Below are 17,257 nucleotides of genomic sequence, written 5' to 3' on the forward strand. Positions count from 1 at the left end.
ACTCAGGTGTCTGCAGACCAGACTGTGTATTTCAAGAGAGCAGACACATCCCAGACCAGGAATTGCTTTTGCACCTGGCCTTTGGTCAGGGAAGCACCAGACACTGTCTACTGCCTGTAGGGCAAAATCTGGTCCTACTGAAGCCAGTGGCCAAGCTCCCTTTTGCTACAAAAGTAGCTAGAAACCTGAGAAAGAAAATCAAATTGAGCATTTCTATGACAGACATGAAAGTCAGTACATAGGCTGACCGAGTATTTCAGGTCTAAAAAGCCATGTAAAGATACTATTGCCAGACCTAATGTGGTCACTACACAGATCTTGGGGTGGACAGGACTGTGTCTCACTTGGAGATTCACCAACGGATGCGGAGTGTCTCAGTTGTCTGATGGGCTGGCGGATGAAAAAGAAATATGTTGCCAAATTTTAGAAAAACACACTGATAGTAGCACACACGTGCACATGTCTGCAGGTACATGCAGGCATGAAGACAAGGAGCTTTGTGCCCTCCTGTTGCTCAGGGAGGTGGCCACAGCACGGTGTGCCTGGACTGTGTGGCCAGAAGGGAGAGTGAAGAACAGATGTGTTTGTTCTCCTTAATGCAGCCCCATTAGGTGAGAACAGAATCAAATCCCCCATCTCATCTGGCTTAAAACACCTCATCTGCCTTGAAGTATTTGGGAGAGGATGCAGTGCCACAGAGGAGCTGGTGGCAGAAGAGCACTGCCCTCCTCTGAAAAATGAGAGGAGCCTGCCCAGCACAGGGGGCTGGCTGGGAGACGGCAAGGAGACAGGGGAAAGAAGTCGGAAGAGGTGTTAGATAAATAAGGTACTCCCGGTGGAATCCATTACCGGCTGATTAGGAGAGCTATTCGGGTTATCAATATCCAGATAAAGCACAGGCTGTGAGGGGGAACTCAACCATGAAGGTGGCCTGCTGCTGCCTCCGGAGCTGGGAGGACCTGGCTCAGAAGGCTCTCTCTGGAAGCACCCCTTGCTCTGCTCCATCCCTCACCAGCATGAAGGTCTCTGTGCTAGTGAGGTCCTTTGGAAGGAAGGGGCTGGCAGGGTGGGGGGAGCAGGACAGGCTGTCAGTGGAGCAGAGTGGGGCAGGATGAGGACACAGCTTCCCCTGTGCCCCACTGTGAGCCAGGTGACTCTGAGGGAGCACAGTGTGAAAAAACACAGCCCAGCGTGCTCTCACAACAGCCAAGAGCTGTGCCAATTAAAAGAATCCAGGTCTGACTTTCAAAGAAAAGAAAAAATTTAAAATCCTGCTTGGTCCTTTTGTCTGATTAAAAACCACTGACCTGTCTGGAGCAGTTGATTTAAGGACACAGGAAACAAAATTGGAAGCAGGATTACTTTATTTCAGCTAGCTTTAAATAACAGTGCAGCAGCCACCCCACCAGCACAGCCCTGCCTAGCAGTGCCTGCTCATGCTGCTCCCTGTCGCAAGCTTTGGGAAGTCAGGGTGTAGCAGGGAAGCACCAAACTCACAGAAACCTCAGAGTGGGGGTGTCAGATGGCCTTTGAGGTCACTCCTAGAGGTTTGCTCAGACTGCAGTCTGCGGGATCAGCCAGCCCTTGTAGGTAGGCACTGCTGCCCTACAGCACAGCTGATGGGGAGAGAACCCACCTTTATACAAGAGTGTGGAGCTGAAGGGTCCAAGAAGCAGGTGAGTCACCTCTGCAGTGGCTTACTTCGGACATGGCTTGTGATGGATGACTTAGATCTGGTTGGCAGAGGCACCCCCTGTCTGACCCTGCTGTGGGAGAGCAGAGATGATTGAGCTCCCTCACCAGGGATGATTGAGATCCCATTGCTCTGGTAGACCCCCTAAGGCAGTAGAACTTGTACTCCTGTCTATGGGTTTTGCTTTATTTCAGCACTTTCAGGGTCCCTTTGCCTGCTGGATGTGGTTTCTGCCAGCTATCCTTCCCTGCACTTCTCACTGCCTGCTCTCCTCTCTGTGCCTCACTGCCCCCATCCCTGCCTGGCTCGTGGCTCACTGCACTGTCCAGCAAAGACAGACAGGGTCAGCTTTTTCTGTCTGCCTGATTCTGCTTCTTTTTCCCCCACCCTCCACCTCCCAGGCTCCCGTTTTATGCCCTGAAATGAGTGGAGCAGTCTGAGGCTCTGCAGCCCATCTCCACCATCTCGGGGAGCCTTCCTCCCCTCTGCGCATCGTCCCCATGGCACGAGATGAATCATCCACCAACAACCCCCGCAAGCCTCCAGCAGCAGCTGCTGGGATGCTTCCTGCCTGTATCCCAGGCTGGGAGCACGACAGCCACAGCAGCAGCATTTTGGAGAGTCAAATGACACACAAAGAGCAGAGGCTCTGTGCAACAAAGACTGCGGCACAGGGAAGGAAAGTTCAATACGTCTTTATTTTGGGGCTCTACAGCTCCGCATTCCCACTGGTCCTTCCTCCTCACTGAAGCCTTTTCCACACTCTCTGTGCTCTCTGTTTATGTTCACCTGCTACCCAATTAACTCCCCGTTTAGCTGTGCACCTGCAGTGGCTTTATCCTCAGACCACTGCACTGGAGCCATTAACCCTCTAGATTGCATTCAGCTCTGAAAAAAACCCATCTGAACGGCTGGAGCATTCATCTGTGAATAGGAAATATGCTACAGTAGTTCATAGCTGGTAAATATGTGACGGGGGGAAGAGAGATTATGCTTTATTATCAATTGACTTGTGTCGCCAATGGGCTTTCTGTCATAATTGACTAATGCCACCCAGAGTGATATGTACTTCTGCTGATAGCTGCATTACAAGTTAACACTCCAGCACAGTATATGTTTTCATTCAATCTCTATAGGAGAAACTCATATATGGCAGCTGGCAATGCCCCGAGGGAGGAAATCAGCCGTCTTGGGACCTAGTGGAAGGCACTCAACTACAAACAACAGGAGACGAGGGAAGAATTGGGAAAGTCAAGGCAAAATTAGTCAGAGGAGATTTGGCATTTTGCAGCATCTCCTGCCTGATGCATAGAACTTTTTGGAAGCAGCCAAAGAGCTGGAGGCACCCTGAAGCTGCAGAGATGCTGTTGTTGGGGTCTGGGCATGGTTTTGGAGGAAGAGGAGGAGAAGGAGGTAAGGAGTGGAAGTGTAACAATCTGTTAGCTGAAAAGCTGCTGCACAGAAAGGGTGATGCACAGAAAGGAGCATAAAGGGCCAAAGCAGCAGCAGGTCTGGGGAGAGGGGAAAAACTTCAGCACACCCAGGGGGGGCTGAGGTGGGGAGAAGAGGCTGGAGATAACATCAGCTCAGAAAAAAACCTGCGGATTGCACCCTTCTTCTCAGAGAAGGGAAAATTAACTTTCCATATGTCTTGTAACAGAGAAAAGCTAAATACTCAGAACCAATGGCATGTTTGTCTACCTTCTACAAACATGAGATTTTGCCTCAAGGCAGCCCCTCAGCCTTCTCCTGTTGTCATCTCCTGCAGGCTGCAGTAGTAGGGACCTCACCACCTCGGTCTGCTGCAATGTCCATCATACAGAAGGGAGACAAACAAGAAAATGTGTATCATCACTGGGCAAGGTATTGGCCTGTGCCTCAGTTTCCCTCTGGACAAGGTGGAAAGCATTCACAAAGCTGCTTAGGTACTACTGAAAGCTCCAGAGTCTCAAGTGGAAAGTTTTGCAGAAACAGCTGTTATTTTGGACTGGGAAAGCAGCCTGAGCAGGAAGATTAAAAGTGTTTAGAATGTTTTAGACTGGCCTGTTGAAAAGAAGCAAACTAGGTATCAATTTTGATGTTTTTCTTCCCCATCATTCCCTGGCCAGAAGATGGACAAAGCTTGGGGTCAACACCTTTGCACACATCAGGTTTATTTATGACAGCCTGCATGGAACTTTGAGCAACCAGGTATAGTGGAAAGTGTCCCTGCTCGTGGCAGGGGTGTTGGAACAAGATGATGAGATGATCTTTAAGGTCCCTTCCAACTCAAACCATTCTCTGACTCTGTTTCCGTCAGTTTCTCTGCTCCCCATGGTGTGATCTCAAACTTCAGGACACTCCACACCCCAGCTGTGGCACTGCCCTCCCTCAGGCTGCTGCAGATGTCACTCCACTGTGCAGGGGATCCTCCCCATCTCACCACACAGCCTTCCCTCCCCAGCCCCATCCCCTCACCTGGGCACAGGAGAAAGTGTTCCTTCCTCCCCGAGGAGCTCAGCCTGCCAACCCGTCCCTGCTGCAAAACCCTCTGGGAAAACTTCTCAGCACCAGCCTCTCTCTCCCCCTGACCACATCCACCCACAAACACACACACACGGTCTTGTCTCTCCCATTGCACTCACAGAGCCAATGTTGGCTTAAAAAAAAAAAACAGCCCAGCTCTGCAGCAGATGGAGGACTGATACAAAACCGTGCCGGTCAAGCGATCCCCCCCCTCCCCTTATTCTCTCCCATTCCTCCCCAATAAGTGAGCAACAAAGAGGGGGAGAGGGAGGAGAGAAATGGCCCATTTTCCAGCTTGTGAGATGATTAGCACTGAAAAAAAAAAAAAAAAAAAAAGTATTTGCTGCACCAAAATATGCCTGGAGGTTGTGCAGGCACCAGCTGCCATCTAGTGGAAATCTGGTCTGGTTTGTCACCATCAGACACTGCCTCATTTACCTCCACAGCAGGAGGTGAGGGAAGTGAGTTCTCCTAAATGTGTTAACTTAGCAGTGTTATACACTAGAAACAAATTAATATATAATTCTTCTGTGTCTTAAGGTCATTACTGCCGAGGCATAAATTAATAGAGCTATTCCAGTTAATTCATTTTGGCATTTGCTTCTGCATGTCTGAGCACATATGTGATTGGGGCCTTCGTCTCCTTTCTGCTGGTGGAAATGATGAAGTCCTGAAAGAAGCTTTGCCATATTAATGTCATTTTTAACCTAAAAGTCAGGGAGACGTGGGCTCTGCTGCCTGTTTCCCTCTCACACTCCTGCGAGGCAGGCTGAAAGCAGAGTTACTTTTCGAACAAATCCAAGATGAAGCCGAAGGACACAGTATTTTTCCTCACAGATGTGTGTGTCCTACGTTTAAGCAGGGCATTAGAGCACTCTTCTGAGAATAGCAAAGGAGGCTGTAATGCACATTATCCGATCACGGACGCATTAAGCTGTCCTACAGAAATATAGATGTTTTCCTTTCAGATTGGAGAGAGAACAGACATAATCAGTGGAGAATGAGACAGCAGGTTTAGCATCCTTTTTCCACTTCTTTCATTTCCCTCATTTTCTTCTTGGGGACACATGCTGCAGGCCATCATGTACCCCAGACACTCAGCTCAGCTGTAGTTACATCCTCTGCTCCCAGAAGGAGAACAGGGAGTTTGGCTCCTTGCAGGGCTGGGACATTGCCTGGGGAACCCTTTTCTTCATATGCCAACACTGGGACTACTTCAGATAAACATGATAAACATGTTTTGTTGTGGTTTTGTTTTGATTTTTTGCTTGGTTTTTTGGGGGGGTTTGTTTGTTTCTTTGTTCGTTTATTTTTCTTTTGTGGTTGGTCCTTTTGTTTTTTTTTTCTTTCATGAAAATATGATGGGGGAAGAGGGCTTATTTTGGTTAAGGGTAGAATTTCTCACAAGACTCATAGGGATAGGAAATGGGTCTGGCATTGGCTCCACCAGCATATAGCTCTGTGACACAAACAGGACACACAGCTTCAAGCCCCTGTATTTTTCAGACAGAGAGGAAACTTCAACCCATCTACAAGAAGCCACAAGAACAAACTATCTTATTTTTTTCTTCTTTTTTTATTTCTTAATTAAAAAAAAAAAACAATAAAAATACCCCCTCAAATACTCCAAAAACTAGGGGCAAAAAAATCTTATAGGTGCTCAAATAAAACTATTTCTCAGACTCTCACACAATTTTTTGTAAAGGAATAAAAATCTCTGTAGTAAAAATATCATTGAAGTGTCTGCCTGAAAGATTCTTTCACTAACCAAAATGTCTCCTGGATCAACAGAAAGGACAAAAATTGTGTAGAATAGTTCCAGTCTGGGATTTTTTTTTTTTCATTTCTTCTTGAGTCGAAAGGGCTGTCCCTAATTCATTTATGTATTTTCTTCTCTGTGTTTTGGTGATCAGAGGATTGCAGCACCGAAGGTCTATGCAAGAGGTGGTTTGCAGCAACATACTTGCTGCAAAACCACCATGAACTTTATTACTGTTTGTACTGCCAGCTTTGTACAGATTTGAATTATTTGGGCAGAGATAAACCATGCAGGCAGAAGGCAGCACTTTAAAGTGTCCCAGGTGCAGCAGATACTGCTGAAAACAAGGGTAGGGGACTGTGCTGATCCTCCTCCTGTGTATCTAATAATGGTGTAAACCAAAGCAGGTCCCATGAATTGAGGCTGGGATCCCAAAGTGATGCCTGGGCCAGCCAGTGGTGCCTTTTCCACCCCCACCATCCTGTCCTGCAGAGAACACCAGCTGTCCTCTCTTTTGCAGGGACCCAAATGACCCCAAAAGGCTTTTCCCACCCTGGCACACCCCTGTCCCCTCATGCTGGGACAGAGCACAGCCTTGCCACCTCCTGTTATATGTCCTGGGGATCTGCTCTGGTGCTTCTGCAAGAAATTTGGGGTGAGTCCCCAGACTCAGTCAATTCTTTCAAGGTAAATTCTGAAAGAAGCAACAAGAACACTGAATTCATAACACCCTCATGAGGAAGGCTTGTGCTGTTCTCTGTAGCATTGCAGTGAACTGTCAAATTTTGCACAGTGAAGGTAGAAAGGGTCTGCTGAAATCAAGGGAGAAGAGTGCTGTTTGCCACAATAACATTCCTCTGTTTATGTAGATGAGTTCTTGCTCTGTATCTACAGAGGTGCATACATATATATGAGTGTGTGTTTGCATGTGTGTGCTGTATTTTCCTTTTGATTGAGCCTGTGGGCTCAGTGCTGCTAATAAGAGTTTTGTGTTTTGTTAGGTTTTGTTGGTTTTTTTTTTTCTCTTGAGCATTTCACACCAGAAAATTCCTGGAACAACCTGGGGCCAAACTTGTCAAGGAAAAGCAGAACACTAGTCAGATGCGTGGCATTGCTCTTGCCCTGACCCAGCCAGCAGAAGGAAACCCCTCAGTGTGGATTTGGCTGAGGACAGGAGAGCACCAGGGCTGATGGGCTTTGCAAACCCTGGGGAAGGTAGCTCCAGACACATAATGAAACCCACTGAAATCAAAGCCTAGAGCTTCATTCTTCAGCTGCAGTCCCTTAATGTTTCACTCTCCGTGGGGCAATTGGCGTTTGGGATTAAGACTAGAACCTGAAGGACAGAAGAAGCGAAATGAGTGTGTTAAAATAAGGTTCTCAGACTCAGAGAGAAAGGGAGAGAATAAAAGACAGTGCTACATGTCTCCATGGCACACTGTCATTTCAAGGGCCAAATGTCTTCATTTGCTCCTCCTCATGTGAGAAGAAGAACCCAATCCTGCATCGTTCCCTTCTTTAATAAAAAATATGTTTTATCTCTGTGGAAGGATGTGTTTCTTCCTGTCAATAAGTGTCAGCAGCTAATCTGAACCTTTCAATAAAACAACGCCATTAAATAATTTAACCTGGGAAGAAACACTGATGGCTGTGAAATAATTTATGGATTTCAGATGTGTCAAACTTTAAAGCACTGAAAGGAAGAAATGTGAGAAATGGACCAGTGTGAGATTCCCCAGCAGAAAGGAAAGAAGATTATGAGATTCCCTCACTAACAAAAGAAAAAATGGTGAGGATGAGGAGTCACTAATATTATATATCACATGAAAAAGTACATAAAAGTAACATGTATAAAAACACAAGATATACTTTCTATCAAAAATTCTAAGACAGTAAAAAAAGGTGTAAGGAAATAAGACAAAGCGGTGGAATGTTACCTGCCTGATGCCTGCATGCAATTGCTAGTCCTCTGAATACACATTAAATAAACACATCACAGGGAAAGCAGAGTTCACTAGAACAGTGGGTTTCAGCAGCGAGTTAAAGGTGACATTGTAAAAGAAAGTGACAGATGATAAAAAACCAGCTATTGCATATGTTAAAAAAAATGAAAAGAGAAAGGAGGAGGAGTGTACTTAAATAGAGCTGGGTATTATATAGTCTGTTAACCTTATTAAGTAAACATGCTATTTAAACCCCCTTGGAAATACAGGAATAGAAAGAAAACAACAGACTGAATGTATGTAAGCACATGGATCTGATACTCCAAGGCATTTCCTCCTCTCTCCCTCTCTCTCTCTCTTTTTTCCTTCCCTTTTGCTATTTATTTTATTTTATTTTCATTTTCATTTGGCAACTTCTGCATTCAAAGCCCAGAGCTTGGAATTTCATACCTATTTAACACCTGGTTAAGCAACACTTAACCATTGGCACCAGCTGACTGCATCCCCATTAAGCAGAATTACTCTCATCATAGACATTGGAAATGGAAAAGACCTACCCGGTCATGTAGACCATTATACCACAACCAATGCAGGATTGTTCCATTTAGTAGGGAAAGAAGAAGGATGGGCTTGTCAGGGGATGATGACTCAGAAGAGTTTGGTTCTCTTCCCAGCTCGATCTTAGGCTTCCAGAGCGACCTCCAGAAAGCCACTTAACCTTGTTGCGCCTCAGCTCCCCATCCCAGCAGCAGCTTCCTTTCTTCCACCTCCACATTTGTCTTGTAAGTTCTTCAAGGCAACATTTATTTGTACTTAGGTGTGTTTGCTGTTGGTAATAGAAAGGTTTCCTGATTTCAGATAGAGAGGGAAAGTACAGCTGGGGCATCCATAATAGCCTGTGCTCCCTTTAAGGCTTTACCTCTGAGTAATAATGTGGGTTTTTATTCCTTTCCCGAACAAAGGGAGTAAAAAGAAAGCAAGGAGATAGAGACAGATCAAAGATGACCTTTCTTTTGAATTATGATCTCTTTCTTTCTTAAACCTGATTTAACAACAGAAATTATAAGCTTGAAATCCTAAGTGATTTCTCTACACAAGAGTCCTTTTCTCCTAAGGTCTCCCCGCTTTTACACTCAAGCATTTTTGGGGCCACCACGAGGTACAATCTAGGACTGGAAAATGCATCTGCAACCTCTGTCAGCTAAAGAAATCTCCGCAGAAGTCAGACAGTCAGAAGACTTACTACAGTCCCTGAGTTTATGTTAAATAATTCATATGCTAACACTTTCCGCTGGTAGCAGTCACGGGGAAATCCCAAGCTGAATTTAACAAACAAAACAAAAGTTTCCACTCACCCCTCCTCCCTTGGAATGGCATGTGGCCAGAGCAGCTCACTGGCAACACCAGGCGTGCTGGGATTTGGCTGTTCCACCAGCAGCACCTTCTGCCCATGCCATGGAGGAGACCAAGCTGGTGTGCAAGTGACAAGACACACTCTCTGTGTCCCAGGGCAAGGGAAACTAATGGGAATATTTGGTCGGCAGAAGTATTTGATTACCTGAAATCACCTGGCATTTCACAGGGATGTGCAAAGCCCCTTCACTCAGCCCCAGCCTTGGCAGCTGGGAGGTCACGAGCTGGGCTGTCCTGAGCTGGGATCCCACTGTGCTGCATCTGAAGATCCCTGTCCCTGTTGTGGGCTGTGCTGCCAGGTGATGTGACATCAGAGAGACCTCTGGGTCCTTTTCTTGATATGGGAGTGAGCCGAGTCTTCTGAGAAAGTCAACAAAGGCTGCTGGCTCTGTCTTTTGCAAGGAGGAAACTTTTATATTTATTTTATACAGAGTCACACAGTCACTCTAGAAACTGATATTCTTTTTTGGGTTGTTTTCTACATGATGGGATTGTTCTGCATGCTGACTGACTGTCGAATGTCTAGACTAGTCTGTAGGTGGAAAGAAAGAAGTTATTTTAGGAATAAACCTCACTCCTGGTGTGGTTTTTTTCTTTCTCTTCTATACAGCTAATCAAACAAGTCTTATTCATCAATTATTGTTTGATAGAGGGGAAGAGGCTAATGGCAGAGGTAGAGGCAACTTTTTAAAATGTTAATTAAATTTAAAAGGATATTGTTGTTAACATTAACACTGCAAGGACATAAAAGATTAGTACTTTTCATCTTGGAAATGTTAAAATACAGATGAAAATTTATGGGAATATATATGTGTATATAAATAATGGTAAATCTAATAGCTGCTCATTAACTTCTGTGGCTTTATATCAAGCTCAGAAAGAGATCATAAACCAATATGGGATCTCCTAGAAAAGGATAAGATTAACCTACCAAATTCTTTGCCTTCTAACTTAATGTGTCAGGCTGAAGAAGCTGGAAACAAAACAGTGTCCTTCACACTGCATTGTCTTTTATTGACTTTTTTTTTTTTTTTAAACTTTTCCACTGCTTTTGACTAAGTTAGAGCCTTACAGCCTTTTTCCCCAACTGGCATAAAATGATATCAGACCCACTGCATGCAATGATATATGCCTCTGCCTTCAGTCAAGAGAAAGTACATCACTATTTTATTGGATGCAGGTCTCAAGAGCTCATGAACTCAACAAACACCCCTATAAATTACTGGAAAGCCACACCAAAGTGTAACAACAATAAACTAGAAATGGCCTAAGTGGCTTTACTCAGCCAGACCTTCAAATACTACTCTGTAAGAGATTCCCATGCTGCTTCCTTACTCATTGCAGCTATTACTACCTTCTGTATAACCACATGAATTAGATCATATGCAACAAACTGCTCGTGCCTTCCCCACTCATGAAACAGCCTGAAAAGAGTTATTTAAAAAATAGTAGTGTCTAGCAAACAAATTTTCTGTAATGCAACTTTTCTTTAATCACAGGTTTTTCTAGCATGCTGAGGAAATATGCTAAACAATTTTCTTTGCAATCTGACATCCCACACAGGAGCTGGGTGAAGTGGTGGTGAAGATGAGGTTCAGAGCCAATGAGGTAAAGTTTACCTTGCTAATGACTTCACTCCAAAGGTGAATGTGCAGTTCATTACTAATGTCCACCCCCTTCTGGATTTCTTTGGCAAGATTGTCAGTGTACATGTCAATTTAATGCTGATCCTGCTGTTCCAAGCATTTCTAATGTGAGCACATGTCCAATAGCCAGTAGAAATTCAACTGAGTGCATTAACTCATGTCACACCTTCTACCAAGCAGCCATTATCTGGTGTTGATTTCCAGTCACTCCAGACTGGAGGCAGATTTAGACCAACTATCTCTACCGGAAAACTATTCATCAGGGACTATGAGAGTGACCACATTGCCAAAACTGCACTTTTGGGGGTTTCCAGCCTGCTCACTTCATGCACTAAACTAAAAGCTGGAGCCTGTTCCATCTCCTCCCTGACACAGTTTTGAGCAGCAAAAATGTTGTCACTGAATTATCCAGAAACCATCCCTTTTAAATGGCTTCTCACACCTGGCTTCCCCTGAAAGCTTTGATACTTATTGCTTAGAAATATTGGGTTTCTAAAGCTGATTGTTTCTGATGCTTATATCTTCAGAGTCTCTGGGAAGGAATTTATAGCTTGTTTGGTTTGGACTTCCACGTCTTCCAGTATTAGATTATTCTACAGTCTTTCCACTGAGAAGTTATTTTGATGTTTATCTTCTTTCTCTTAATTTCAACCCATTATCCTAGTTATTTCCCCCTGGGGTAATTTTGTTCCTCCCTGGGTGTTTGTGCTGTTCAGATGTTTGCAATGGGCTCCCTCTCCCCCTCAGATGTTGCTCAGCCCTGCTGTGCATATTGACGGCTGTTCTTGTAAAACTTTCCTTGTAAATCAACCCCTCCAGCTCTCTAATCATTTTTGCTGCACTTCTCTGAACTCCCTCCAGTTTGTCTTCATCTCACTGGTAATAACTTTGCCTATGTGTCATTTGGCATTTTCTCCTTATCACATTCCAGCAGAGCATCAAACCTTTTGCCCTGTTGCTGCGTGCTGTTGTCAGGTAGACTGGACTTGAATGATTGACGTAATCCCTTAATTTGCCGGAGGGGCAGTTTTAGATTTTTGTAAACCAGTAAATTGGTGATTTGAGCCAAGTATGATGCTGGGGAGGGGGGGGTTATTCACTCATCTTGTCTAAACAAAACTGGAGCTGATTTTGTGGATTTAAATCCAGGGAGCTCCTGGGTGTTTTTCCCTGCCGTTTCTGATGTTGGAATAAAACATCAGTGCTAATTTGATGGCTTTCCAAGCAGAATTCAAAATTCAGAGGAACAAATCCTCCTTGTTACTGGGTCTGGAAAGCTTTGTTTTTGTCACTGGCAGAAGGTGAGAGAGACACAGTTTCAGGCGAGAAGAAAAAACCATGCACAATCCCAGCTCTCCAGTCCTGTTCTCAGCCATTCCCTGGGAATTCCCTGAGGTACAGTCCAAGAGGGAAGGAATTGTCCTTCCCTGTAGACATGACCTTGCTAGTTCTCTGTCTTAGAGCAACAGGTCTCTGTTGGCTTCAGCCTCCTGCCCTCATCTGAGTTTTACATTCTGCCATGATTATACTGTGACTTCTTCAAGGCTGCCTTGCTTTATTCATGGAAAACAATTCCACTCCTGGGCAGATCCTGGCCCATGGGGTCAGGGAGCTGGAGGGTTTTGCGTCCTAAAACCTCATGTTGTATCATGAAGCACATTTTAATGTGCACAATTGATTCAGATGTCCTGTAGCTTGAATATCCCTTCCATGTCAAGAGCTTGCAGTCTCCTTACTATGGTTTTAAAAATGCTGAATTCTCCGAGCAAAAGGTTCTTATGACAAAAGATTGCCTACCTTTCCCATGATTACATTCCCAAAGGTGAATGCCAATGTGTCAACAGAAGGAAATACTTCTCCTGCTTTCTTCAATAATTTATTGGCATTCACAGCTTTCCCCTTCATGATGACTGCTCCTGCAGCTCTAAGAATATCAGCTCCACTGAGAGATTGAAATTTACTTGTCACAGCTCTCCCAGGCAGTTACGAATGGTGTGGTGGAGGCAGGCTCCTGATTAAAAAAATTAGAGAGAGGATGGGGAGCAAGAATACAGCTACCCCACCCCAGGAAACTTTAAAGCCCAACCTAAATGCAGATGAGCCATTTTGCAAGTAGACAATTTTATGTTAAAAAAAAAAAAACCAACCAACCCAGAATCCATTCTTGTATCCAACTGCCTTCCAGCACTGAGATGTAGGTATGGACTCATCATCTCCATGACATCTGGGTGGGATGAATTGCTCATTTTCTGCCTCAACCCATTCATCTGCTGGCTTTTAAATGAAGAAATGTCCCAGTGGGGCTGAGTTTGTCAGAGTCAGTGCCTCTCAGTGGGTTGCGCTCAGTTTTCTGACCCAGATCCCAAATTAGTAATCATGAAAGAGAGAGTGAACCATTTATTCAAATTCATAATTAATTACTGGAAGATGCTCGGATGCAGTCTTGGAAATGGTCCCATAAGTGCCTGCTTCAAGTAAATTATCTTTTTCTTTTTTTTTTTTTTCCCAATACCCCATCTCAACATGGACCTTGGGTTCAGAAGCCACATGGTAATTCCAGCTTTGTGCCAGGAACAACACATCCTGACTTCCCAGGGCACAGCTGTCACCCTTAGCTGGGGATTTCACCACTGGGCAGAGAGAAGCCAGAGCAGAGGAGCCCAGACCAGCCCAGAGTGTCCACCTGCACTGCCCAGCTGACCAGCCCAGAGCTGCAATTCAGGAACTGCAGCAAGTTATGGGAAGTCTTAGCCAGCACTCATGGCACACAAGTGTTCCTGTGGCACATCAGAACTGAAATCAATCAGCTGTAAGCTAACATCACAGCAGGTCAATTTTATTTATCGGTTTGTCTTGGTAATTTTGTCTATACATGTTTTCCTAAGAAAAAGATGGGTTTTTTAGTTAAGAAAGCATTTGCAGGACTTTTTTTAATACTGAAAGATTGTGTTCTGAGGATAATTTCAGGGGAGAAAGGAGGTTGTTTGCTTGTTTTGTGTTTTTAATTTAGGGGTGGTTTTTTTTGGTTTGTTTTTTCTGTTTTATTTTATGAAGGATGGAAGAAAATAGTTTCTTAAGGAGGTCTCCACTTATTTTAAGCAGATGAAATTTGCAATTGGTTTGAACATACTTATTTAGCTAAACACTAATTTCCCCAAAAATCCAATTACAACTAGTTTTCGTAAATCTTTTTTTTTGATGAAATATAAAAGCATTATTGGTTTACTATTTTCTTTCACAAAAGAAAAAATAACCCTCTTGTCACTAGCTGTCCATCCTTAACACTGTCATATCTCCTCCCCCTTCTGTCTCCATGCTTCCCACTCTCATCATCCACTTCTTTTCCAAGCTCCACCTGTCAAAGTGCTGAAAACTTTAAATTAGCATTACATGGAAAACAGATGTCCTTCTTCATTAAACACATTGCAAGTCTGCAGCAGTCCTTTTTCTGCTTTGAATTGAGTCTAGCCCGTCTCCCACCCTGAACAAAAATATATTTTTTCCAGAGAAACATAACTTAAAAATAAGGCAAAACAAAAGTTTTGGTCAATAAAAATGTTTCTGCCAATCAGTAGAATTTGTTAAAATTTATTTTAAAAACATTTACATGGTTAGAATGCTGTTATACAATAACAGTGTTAATAACACTGTTATACAATAACAGTGAGTATCCTTGTGAGAAGTTACTTTGAAGTAATAGAAAATGCCTCCTGTTCTGAAAATTTGAAACTAGATTGCCTGCACCTTTTTGAAAAGAAGGATTTCATTTTTAACTGCTCCATCAACATGTCATTCTACTGACTTCAAGTTTCCTGACAAAAATCCAGCATTTTGATCTGATCAGCTCTACATACAACATTTAAGGGTGAAGTACCTTCATTATAGAGTTTTCTGACTCAGAACACCATGGGGAATGCAGGACCTGCAATGCATATCTCACCTTTAAGGTGTGGTGAAAGCTGGACAGGGACAAGTTGTCCTTCCTTGCAGGCAGCTGCCTCAACCCCATTGCCATGGCCAGTGACTGGTTGTACAGGGTATTTCAGTGTTAATGGATTCAAGATTCCCTTTTTCTGTATCTCAGAGCACCCAGCCACAGACAACAGCTATCAGAGCCCCTTCTGCAGAGCCACAGGGATGGAGACTCAAAAACAAGACCCACCCCGACCCTTTGGAAGTGCTGAGCTCCTTTGGAGAGCTGACCTCACCACACCTTGCTTTTTGACAGCAAAGAGATTTCCCAGGATATTTCTTGCCTGGGAAGCCAATTCACAACCCAGACACAGACCAGGAGCCCTTTCTCAGCACTTCTTGGTCCCAGGATATAAATACTTATGCTTGGAGACTTTAGCTAGCCTCTAATTAACGAAGCTGAGGAAGAAACTTCCCTGTAGGCCAGTTATTCCATATCTGCCTTCTGCAGGGTTTCTTGTGCTTGACTCTGAAGCAACTACCAGGGCCGCTCCAGGGGAAACTCCAGGCAGTGGCTCAGACCCTTTATCAAGTCTTAATATGAAGTTCTGGATCCCGCAGTCCTCACCAGAGTCTGGAGACCCCAAAAATGTGCATTGCAATGTCCACTTCCCACCTTCTTCAGAGATAAAAAATCATCAATTGCTTTTATTTTCTTCTTTTCTTTCTTTTTTTTTTCTTTTCTTTTCTTTTCTTTCTTTCTCTTGTTTTCTTTTCTCTTCTCTCTTCTCTTCTCTTCTTCTCTTCTCTCCTCTCCTCTCCTCTCCTCTCCTCTCCTCTCCTCTCCTCTCCTCTCCTCTCCTCTCCTCTCCTCTCCTCTCCTCTTTCTTTTTTCCTTTTCTCTCCTTTTCTTCCCTTTTTTTTCCAGCTCTTTTTTTTTTTCTTTTTGATGAGAAAAAAAAGCCAGGCACATTAAATTGGACACGCACAAGTAAACCAGTGTGTAATGATATGTTGGATTTCCTGTAGCAAAACTAGGTAATTTGGCTCCATTTCATATTTAGATTTTGAATTTTCCTCTGTCACAGAAAGGATTTTTCATCAGAGACTTTGGATTCACAATAGCTGAGGACATTTAATCTGCAGAGGTGCTCCTGAGGATACACACTGCAGCATCTACTGTCTTTGGTTTTCATCCAGAGAGAGAAGACAGAGGTGAATTTGGAAGGGATCCAAAGAACGAAAAGAAAAGAAAGTGGTGTTCCTAATTTCACACATTTCTGTAGCTGGAGTGTGTCTTGCAGGCAGCAGGATGCCATTAATGTCTCCACGGCCTAAGGAGGTCCCTTGGCATTTAACCTCAGCTATTCTACTTACTCCATAAACACAGGACTTAAATTTCCAAAATATCTGGTTATAAATGAATTCTTCAAAGACCTACAGCAAAAGGAAATCTTTCAGTAAATATGTAACTTCCAACTTCTTCATCTGTTTTACTATTTAGATACAGATACAGATGGAGAAACATGTTATAGTATTTGAAACCCCCTGTTTCCATGGTACAAAAACAAGAATGAACCTCTCATCTCCTGTCTTCTTTCCTTAGAAACCTGCAATTGAAGAGATACTCCCCAGCAGCAGAGCAAACATTTCCATGAATCAACCACCACAGAATCCCAGAATGGTTTGGATTGGAAGGTGCCTAAAATATTTTCAACTCCTTGCTATTGGCTGGAGCACCTTCCACTAGACCAGGTTTCCCAGAGCCCCGTCCAACCTGTCCTTGAGCACTTCCAGGGATGGGGCAACCACAGATTCTCTGGGCATCCTGTGCCTCAGCACCCTCACAGTAACGAATTTCTAGCTGATATCTATTTGATATCAGTTTGAAGCCATTTCTCCTTGTCCTGACACTCCATGCCCTTGTGCAAAATTTCTGCCCAAATCTCTTGTAAACCCTTTAAACCCCTAATCACCCTGGAGCCTTCTTTTCTCCAGACTGAGCAACCTCTGCTCTCTCAACCTTTCCTCACAACATTGGAGCATCCCTTGGAGCATCCTCATCCCTTGGTGCATCTTCATGGCCTTTTCTGGACTCACTCCAACAGCTCCATGTCCTTCCTGTGCTGAGGACCCCAGGGCTGGATACAGCACTCCAGGTGGGATCTTACCAGAGTGCAATAGAAGGACAAACAAATTCTGTCAAGATGGCAGAAATTTTAAGAGCTTCAATTCTAGGTTGTTTCATGAATGGTACAAGGCAAATTTAAGGGACACAAACTCTAGGATTCCCTTAAGTTTTACACTGATTGAACAGAGTTTTCCAGAAATCTTCTGGTCTTCAGGGTCCAGCTGGATGGGACTTGGAGCAACCTGGTCTAGAGGA

At 44.0% G+C, this 17,257-nt stretch overlaps 1 long non-coding RNA gene across 1 annotated transcript in view; it reads left to right on the forward strand.

Moving 5' to 3' along the window:
* Positions 1-2,753: 2,753 nt before the first annotated feature.
* The window catches only part of LOC146425190 (uncharacterized), a 30,942-nt gene continuing 16,438 nt past the window's right edge, over positions 2,754-17,257 (forward strand). Inside the window, exon 1 of the long non-coding RNA XR_014846845.1 lies at positions 2,754-3,106. This is a non-coding gene — a long non-coding RNA (uncharacterized LOC146425190). The remainder of the gene's footprint in view (positions 3,107-17,257) is intronic.

Source organism: Lichenostomus cassidix, chromosome Z (genome assembly GCF_008360975.1).
Source record: "Lichenostomus cassidix isolate B80296 chromosome Z, HeHo_3.0, whole genome shotgun sequence".
NCBI classification, from domain to species: Eukaryota; Metazoa; Chordata; class Aves; order Passeriformes; family Meliphagidae; genus Lichenostomus; species Lichenostomus cassidix.